Source organism: Felis catus, chromosome E3 (assembly GCF_018350175.1).
Source record: "Felis catus isolate Fca126 chromosome E3, F.catus_Fca126_mat1.0, whole genome shotgun sequence".
Taxonomy (NCBI): Eukaryota; Metazoa; Chordata; class Mammalia; order Carnivora; family Felidae; genus Felis; species Felis catus.
Genome location: NC_058383.1, coordinates 17,088,522 through 17,096,657, shown reverse-complemented (window position 1 = coordinate 17,096,657; position 8,136 = coordinate 17,088,522). Strand labels below are relative to the sequence as shown.

Below are 8,136 nucleotides of genomic sequence, written 5' to 3'. Positions count from 1 at the left end.
TTTAAAATTTCAAGTAGTTTTTTCAAGCTTCCATCTTAGCAATATATTGTTCCACATATTAAAGAGACTAAACCTGTCCCGCTAGGACCAAAGTAGCACAATTTTAAATATTAAGGACAGGCTTTGGGAATTTCTTAAGACCAAATTGTGTTACAAACTTTCCCCCAGACTTTAAGATGTTCTTTACTCATCAAAGAAAGACAAAGAAACAAGTGATGCATTGTTAGACATATTTTAACACACATCCAAATGGTGCAGCACAGCATAGAATCTTTGATCAAATGCAATCCAAGACAGGGCTAGGAGTCCATTTGCTACTATCCTTGAATCTCAGCACCCAAACTTCTCTCTTTGGAATTCTCATTGACTTAAAGCCTAAGAAAATTCTGAAAGTGATCTGAGAGACTTCTCCATAACTTAGGGTTTACATTTTATCTGAAAATATAGAAATATACACAGCTGTCAACACATGCTACTATCCTGTTGACTTATAATTTTCATCAGGAGTTTCTTGTTTAATCAAATAAAAAGTAGGGACCAACCCCCCCCCCCCCCCCCCCACACACACACACATACTCACTAAATGTGGAAATTAAGCTGTGTGGACCTGTGGTCATGATTTCCATTACTGAGGCAGGCAGAAGTCATTCTGGTGAAAGATGGGAAACACATCATCCTTCACACTGATTTGAAAAAATTATTAAATGTGTTGCTTAATTTTTTTTTAAGTGCAGCTATAATGGTTCTGAGCATCCCAATCCCAATGAAGTTTGTGTGTGATGTTTTCCCACAAATGAGCAATTCTTCAACACCAACTGTGTGCCCTACAATTCAACTCAATTTGACACTATCTACCTGGAGATTCCACAGATTAAGGATTCAGTCCTACAAGACTGCCCTCTACTGCCATTTCAGATGCCAACTGTAGGTCCGGTTTGTCATTTGTGCTTCTGACCAACAGACTATAGACTGGAGGTTTCAGCAACCCGCCCCCATTGGGTTAATTTGTTAGAGCAGATCACAAAACTCATAAAAACATTTTACTTTCCAGGTAACCAATTTATTATAAAAGATATAAAGAAGAATAGTGAGACAGGAGAAATACACGTGGTAAGGTTTGGGAAAAGGTGAGAGCTTCTGTGCCACCTCCAACTTCATCACTCTCCCTAAATTTCTGTGTGTTTACCAACCAGAAGCTCTCCAAACCCATCCCTTTGGGTTTTTCTGGAGGCATCGTTACATAGGCATGATCAAATCATTGGCTGTTGGTGATTGGTTTAACCCTAGCCCCTCTTCCTTCCCGGGATGTTGTTATTTCAGGGTGGACCTGAAGGTTCCGAACACATTGTTGTACCTACTGGCAACTAGCCCCTACCCTTAGGTGATTTTCAAAGTCACCTCAGCAATGTAACAGAAGATACCTTTATCACTGCACAGTGAAAGTGTTGTAAAACTGGCCAAACAGCACAAACTTGTCAAACCCCCTGACCGGTAAAATGGGTTCCCTGATCACCATGAAGTTTTAGAGGGGTTCCCCAGGTAGGAATAATCTTTTCTAACAGAATTTTAGCCACGGAAGAGATGCAAGCCTATCCACGAAGGAAAAGATTTGGTCCAGTGAGAAAACATACAAACTACGAGATGGAGAAGTTGTATGAAATCCATCCATATGAACAGCTTTTCCTGGATTATACTTTGGACAAGTGGGACAAGTAAGGTAGGCCCTTCTTATGGTCTTATTAACTGTTCTCCACCAATATGGGTCCACGAATGCTGTCATTTTGTCAGTACACCAATGGCTTAATGCATGTTACAATTACAAGTATTGAGAATTTTAGAATTACTGGAATGACCAGATTGTTATTTGGCCGAAACCAGAGTTCTCTTTCTCTCTTTTTATCAAACCAATAATTAATAAATTTCCAATATTGCTTCTCCTTTTCTGTGGTCATGTTTCCCCAATTTTTTTCTGGTCAATTTTCCCAAAACTTATCATTTGGGAGAACATCCCTTTGGAACATGACAGAGATTTGGCTATTGGTCTCATTATAAGCAGCATTTTTGGTACATATATCAGTGAGGTGGCTTCTGTTGGCATCTATGGAGTTGAGTCTGGAATACCCCAGAACCTTAATAACAGCTAGAGCCACATGCAAAAGTATGACATCTAATAAATGTTGTACATAGGAGCCATTTTAAATCTTATCCCCATTGGGGGTAAGGAAACCTCATTGTTTCTATAATATTTGAAAATCATGAGCTACTCCAGAGGCATACTGACTATCAGTATAAATATTTGTGGTTTTATCCTTGGCTAAAGTATAAGCTTGAGTAAGGGTGTATAATTCAGCTGTAATAGCCAAAGGTAAAAGTGCTGCAATGACTGCAATGACTTCAAAGAGAGTTGCAATAGCATACCCAGGACAATATTTACCATTTTTATCCTTTAAATAAGAACCATCAGGAAACTATGAACAACGTGTATTGGTTAGAGGAGTTATCTGTAAATTTTCATTGGGATTGAAAAGGTAACCTGCCGGTATTAAGCAGTTGTGAGGAGTTTCTTCTGGATCAAATGCAGTCCTTGTTTTGAGATCCAATTCCCTAAGTATCTAACCTGAGACTGAGTAAACTGTAATCTTTCTTTGCAGACTTTGTGTCCTTTAAGGCCAAGAACTTTTCTGTGAAGAGGTTTGAGGAAGGGGAAGGGAGAAGCAAATCATCTGTATACCGTAATAAATTAGAGCCTGTAGAAGACTTTATATCATCTAAATCAGCTTTTAAGATTTGTAAAGGTGGGAAGGACTCTCTGTGAATCCCCAGGGCATTATTGTCCAGGTGTATTTCTGTTCTTTCCTGTAAAAGACAAAAAATATATTGGTTATCTTTATCAACTGGAATACTAAAAATGCACTGCATAAAACAATTATAGTGAAGAGTTTGCTCTCAGTGGGAATGGATGTTAGCACATGGGGGTTATGAACTTTAGGGTACTGGGGGATAACTGTGGTTATTTGTATTTATTGCTCAGAGGTCTTGGAGAAACCTCCATCCGTGGCCATTGGGTTTTCTCACAGGGAAAACAGAGGTGTTGCAGGGACCATTGGAAGGGGTAATTAGACCCTGAGCTTTGTAATCTTTTATAATGGGCTTGATGCCTTGAAGGACTTCTTTATAAGGTATTGATTATTATGGGAGGAGGCTTTAAAGGATCTATTTACATCCTGATGGGAGATGCAGTGTAGATTCTGCCCATATAAGTTGAGGATTTTCTTGCATAAAGAGGATGGTATCAGATCTAATAAGAATAAATAATCAGTGTCCGCAGACTCAGCAATAGTGCTGTCAGAGACAGAACAAACAAAAGATGTCGAATGGTCATTTAATTCCCCTAGTTGGCTACTTTGGTTACAACTGTCAAGTTCTGGAATGATTTCCCCCTTTTGGGAGAGATTTTGCTATGATACTTTTCTAAGAAATCTTGGTCCGATAAATGAATAAGGGCATAAGAACAAAGGAGAAAAAGGATGGGTGTCTCTCAAGGGACCTAGATAAAAGAAAATATGCTCAGAGGCAGGAAACTATTGAAGCTTATTAGACACCCCCAGTATTTGAGCTGTTTTAGTGCTCCAAGACAGGGACTGCTTTATATCAGGGGTGTTAAGCGCTGAGAGTGTAGGTCTGATATCAATAAGGACAGAGAGAGATTAATTACCAATCTGAAAAGTGTTTTTTCTGAGCTGATTAAGAAGAAGGATTGGGAAGAGCCCTTGTAGTTCCCTGGACCATGTCACTGGCAATTCAGAGGGCTTTGGAAAGACTGACCAGAGGGCTGAGGATGCATGGAACATTTAAATTTGTAACAATCTCTCTCTTTTTTTTAAATTCAATAATAGCAGAAAGCCTATTTGGTTTCGTTCAAGGGTCTTCATTTTCTGGAGTTGAACATTGAGAATTTTAGCAATCTTTCTTCTAGTTGACTCATGTAGGGCGTGAGTTGCCTTGCCATATTAAGTATATTTGGAGTGGGTTACTTCCCATTCCATTCTGCTCCTCTTTAACTAAAAGAGAAAAGCTTAACCCTCTGATAAACATAGAGTTAAATGCTACCTAGGTGGATTCAACATCTAAAAGAAGATCAGAATTTTGCTTAAAGACAATTTGGAGTTGATTGTAATAATCATTAACACATTCATCCAGCTTTGGTGTGCAAGCCTGAATTTTGTTCTAATCAACAGGCTTAGGAAAAGTTATTGTTTTTTTTAATATGAAATTTATTGTCAAATTGGTTTCCATACAACACCCAGTGCTCGTCCCAACAGGTGCCCTCGCCAACACCCACTACCCACCCTCCCCAACCTCCCACCCCCCATCAACCCTCAGTTTGTTCCCAGTTTTTAAAAGTCTCTTATGTTTGGATCCTTCCCTCTCCAACCTTTCTTTTTTTGTTGATCCTTCCCCTCCCTCATGGTCTTCTGGTAAGTTTCTCAGGATCCACATGAGAGTGAAAACATATGGTATCTGTCTTTCTCTGTAGGACTTATTTCACTTAGCATAACACTCTCCAGTTCCATCCACGTTGCTACAAAGGGCCCTATTTCATTCTTTCTCATTGCCACGTAGTATTCCATTGTGTATATAAACCATAATTTCTTTATCCATTCATCGGTTGATGGACATTTAGGCTCTTTCCATAATTTGGCTATTGTTGAAAGTGCTGCTATAAACATTGAGGTACAAGTGCTCCTATGCATCAGCACTCCTGTATCCCTTGGGTAAATTCCTAGCAGTGCGAATGCTGGGTCATAGGGTAGATCTATTTTTAATTTTTTTTATTTTTTTAAATGTTTTATTTATTTTTGAGACAGAGAGAGACAGAGCATGAACGGGGGAGTGGCAGAGAGAGGGGGAGACACAGAATCGGAAGCAGGCTCCAGGCTCTGAGACATCAGCCCAGAGCCCGACTCGGGGCTCGAACTCACGGACCGCGAGATCGTGACCTGAGCTGAAGTCGGACACTCAACTGACTGAGCCACCCAGGCGCCCCTCTATTTTTAATTTTTTGAGGAACCTCCACACTGTTTCCCAGAATGGCTGCACCCGTTTGCATTCCCACCAACAGTGCAAGAGGGTTCCCATTTGTCCACATCCTCTCCAGCATCTATAGTCTCCTGATTTGTTCATTTTAGCCACTCTGACTGGCGTGAGATGGTATCTGAGTGTGGTTTTGATTTGTATTTCCCTGATGAGGAGCGACATTGAGCATCTTTTCATGTGCCTATTGGCCATCTGGATATCTTCTTTAGAGAAGTGTCTATTCATCTTTTCTGCCCATTTCTTCACTGGATTATTTGTTTTTTGGGTGGAGAGTTTGGTGAGCTCTTTAGAGATTTTGGATACTAACCCTTTGTCTGATATGTCATTTGCAAATATCTTTTCCCATTCCGTTGGTTGCCTTTTAGTTTTGTTGATTGTTTCCTTTGCTGTGCAGAAGCTTTTTATCTTCATGAGGTCCCAATAGTTCATTTTTTCTTTTAATTCCCTTGCCTTTGGGGATGTGTCGAGTAAGAGATTGCTACGGCTGAGGTCAGAGAGGTCTTTTCCTGTTTTTTCCTCTAAGGTTTTGATGGTTTCCTGTCTCACATTCAGGTCCTTTATCCATTTTGAGTTTATTTTTGTGAATGGTGTGAGAAAGTGGTCTAGTTTCAATCTTCTGCATGTTGCTGTCCAGTTCTCCCAGCACCATTTGTTAAAGACACTGTCTTTTTTCCGTTGGATGTTCTTTCCTGCTTTGCTAAAGATTAGTTGGCCATACGTTTGTGGGTCTAGTTCTGGGGTTTCTATTCTATTCCATTGGTCTATGTGTCTGTTTTTGCGCCAATACCATGCTGTCTTGATCATTACAGCTTTGTAGTAGAGGCTAAAGTCTGGGATTGTGATGCCTCCTGCTTTGGTCTTCTTCAGAATTACCTTGGCTACTCGGGGTGTTTTGTGGTTCCATATGAATTTTAGGATTGCTTGTTCTAGTTTCGAGAAGAATGCTGGTGCAATTTTGATTGGGATTGCATTGAATGTGTAGATAGCTTTGGGTAGTATTGACATTTTAACAATATTTATTCTTCCAATCCATGAGCATGAATGTTTTTCCATTTCTTTGTGTCTTCTTCAATTTCCTTCATAAGCTTTCTATAGTTTTCAGCATACAGATCTTTTACATCTTTGGTTAGATTTATTCCTAGGTATTTTATGCTTCTTGGTGCAGTTGTGAATGGGATGTTTCTTTATTTGTCTTTCTGTTGCTTCATTATTAGTGTATAAGAATGTAACTGATTCTGTGCATTGATTTTGTATCCTGCGACTTGGCTGAATTCATGTATCAGTTCTAGTAGACTTTTTATGGCATCTGTCAGGTTTTCCATGTATACTATCATGTCATCTGCCAAAAGTGAAAGCTTGACTTCATCCTTGCCCATTTTGATGACTTTGTTTTCCTTTTGTTGTCTGATTGCTGATGCTAGCACTCCCAACACTGTGTTAAACAGCAGCGGTGAGAGTGGACATCCCTGTCATGTTCCTGATCTCATGGGGAAAGCTCTCAGTTTTTCCCCATTGAAGATGATATTAGCTGTGGGCTTTTCATAAATGGCTTTTATGATGTTTACGTAAGTTCCTTCTATCCCGACTTTCTCAAGGGTTTTTATTAAGAAAGGATGCTGGGGGCGCCTGGGTGGCACAGTCGGTTAAGCGTCTGACTTCAGCCAGGTCACGATCTCGCGGTCCGTGAGTTCGAGCCCCGCGTCGGGCTCTGGGCTGATGGCTCAGAGCCTGGAGCCTGTTTCTGATTCTGTGTCTCCCTCTCTCTCTGCCCCTCCCCCGTTCATGCTCTGTCTCTCTCTGTCCCAAAAATAAATAAACGTTGAAAAAAAAATTTAAAAAAAAAAGAAAGGATGCTGAATTTTGTCAAATGCTTTTTCTGCATCGATTGACAGGATCATATTGTTCTTATCTTATCAAAGTAATGCTGGCTTCATAGAATGAGTCTCCTAGTTTTCCTTCCCTTTCTATTTTTTTGGAACAGCTTGAGAAGGATAGGTATTATCTCTTCTTTAAATGTGTGGTAGAATTCCCCAGGGAAGCCATCTGGTCCTGAACTCTTATTTGTTGGGAGATTTTTGATAACTGATTCAATTTCTTCGCTGGTTATGGGTCTGTTCAAGTTTTCTATTTCTTCCTGTTTGAGTTTTGAAAGTGTGTGTGTGCTTAGGAATTTGTCCATTTCTTCCAGGTTTTCCAATTGTTGGCATATAATTTTTCTTTTTTTTTTTTTTCATTCCTTAATTTTTTTCTTTTTTCTTTTTCTTTTTTTTTTCAACATATGAAGTTTATTGTCAAATTGGTTTCCATACAACACCCAGTGCTCATCCCAACAGGTGCCCTCCTCAATACCCATTACCCACCCTCCCCTCCCTCCCACCCCCCATCAACCCTCAGTTTGTTCTCAGTTTTTAAGAGTCTCTTATGCTTTGGCTCTCTTCCACTCTAACCTCTTTTTTTTTCCCCTTCCCCTCCCCCATGGGTTTCTGTTAAGTTTCTCAGGATCCACATAAGAGTGAAACTGGCATATAATTTTTCATAGTATTCCCTGATAATTGCTTGTATTTCTGAGGGATTGGTTGTAATAATTCCATTTCCATTCGTTATTTTATCTATTTGGGACATCTCCCTTTCCTTTTTGAGAAGCCTGGCTAGAGATTTATCAATTTTGTTTATTTTTTCAAAAACCAACTCTTGGTTTCATTGATCTGCTCTATAGTTTTTTTAGATTCTGTATTGTTTATTTCTGCTCTGATCTTTATTATTTCTCTTTTTCTGCTGGTTTTGGGGTGTCTTTGCTGTTCTGCTTCTAGTTCCTTTAGGTGTGCTGTTACATTTTGTATTTGGGATTTTTCTTGTTTCTGGAGATAGGCCTTGATTGCAATGCATTTTCCTCTCCGGACTGCCTTCGCTGCATCCCAAAGCGTTTGGAATGTTGTGTTTTCATTTTCATTTGTTTCCATATATTTTTTAGTGTCTTCTCTAATTGTCTGGTTGACCCATTTCTTCTTTAGTAGGGTGTTCTTTAACGTCCATGGTTTG

General features: G+C 39.6%; 1 long non-coding RNA gene across 1 annotated transcript; it reads left to right on the top strand.

The window, feature by feature from the left end:
• Positions 1-629: 629 nt before the first annotated feature.
• Positions 630-2,757, top strand: LOC123382586. Its single transcript, XR_006591169.1, has 2 exons — positions 630-1,717; positions 2,652-2,757. It is a non-coding gene; the product is annotated as an uncharacterized LOC123382586 (long non-coding RNA).
• Positions 2,758-8,136: the final 5,379 nt, after the last annotated feature.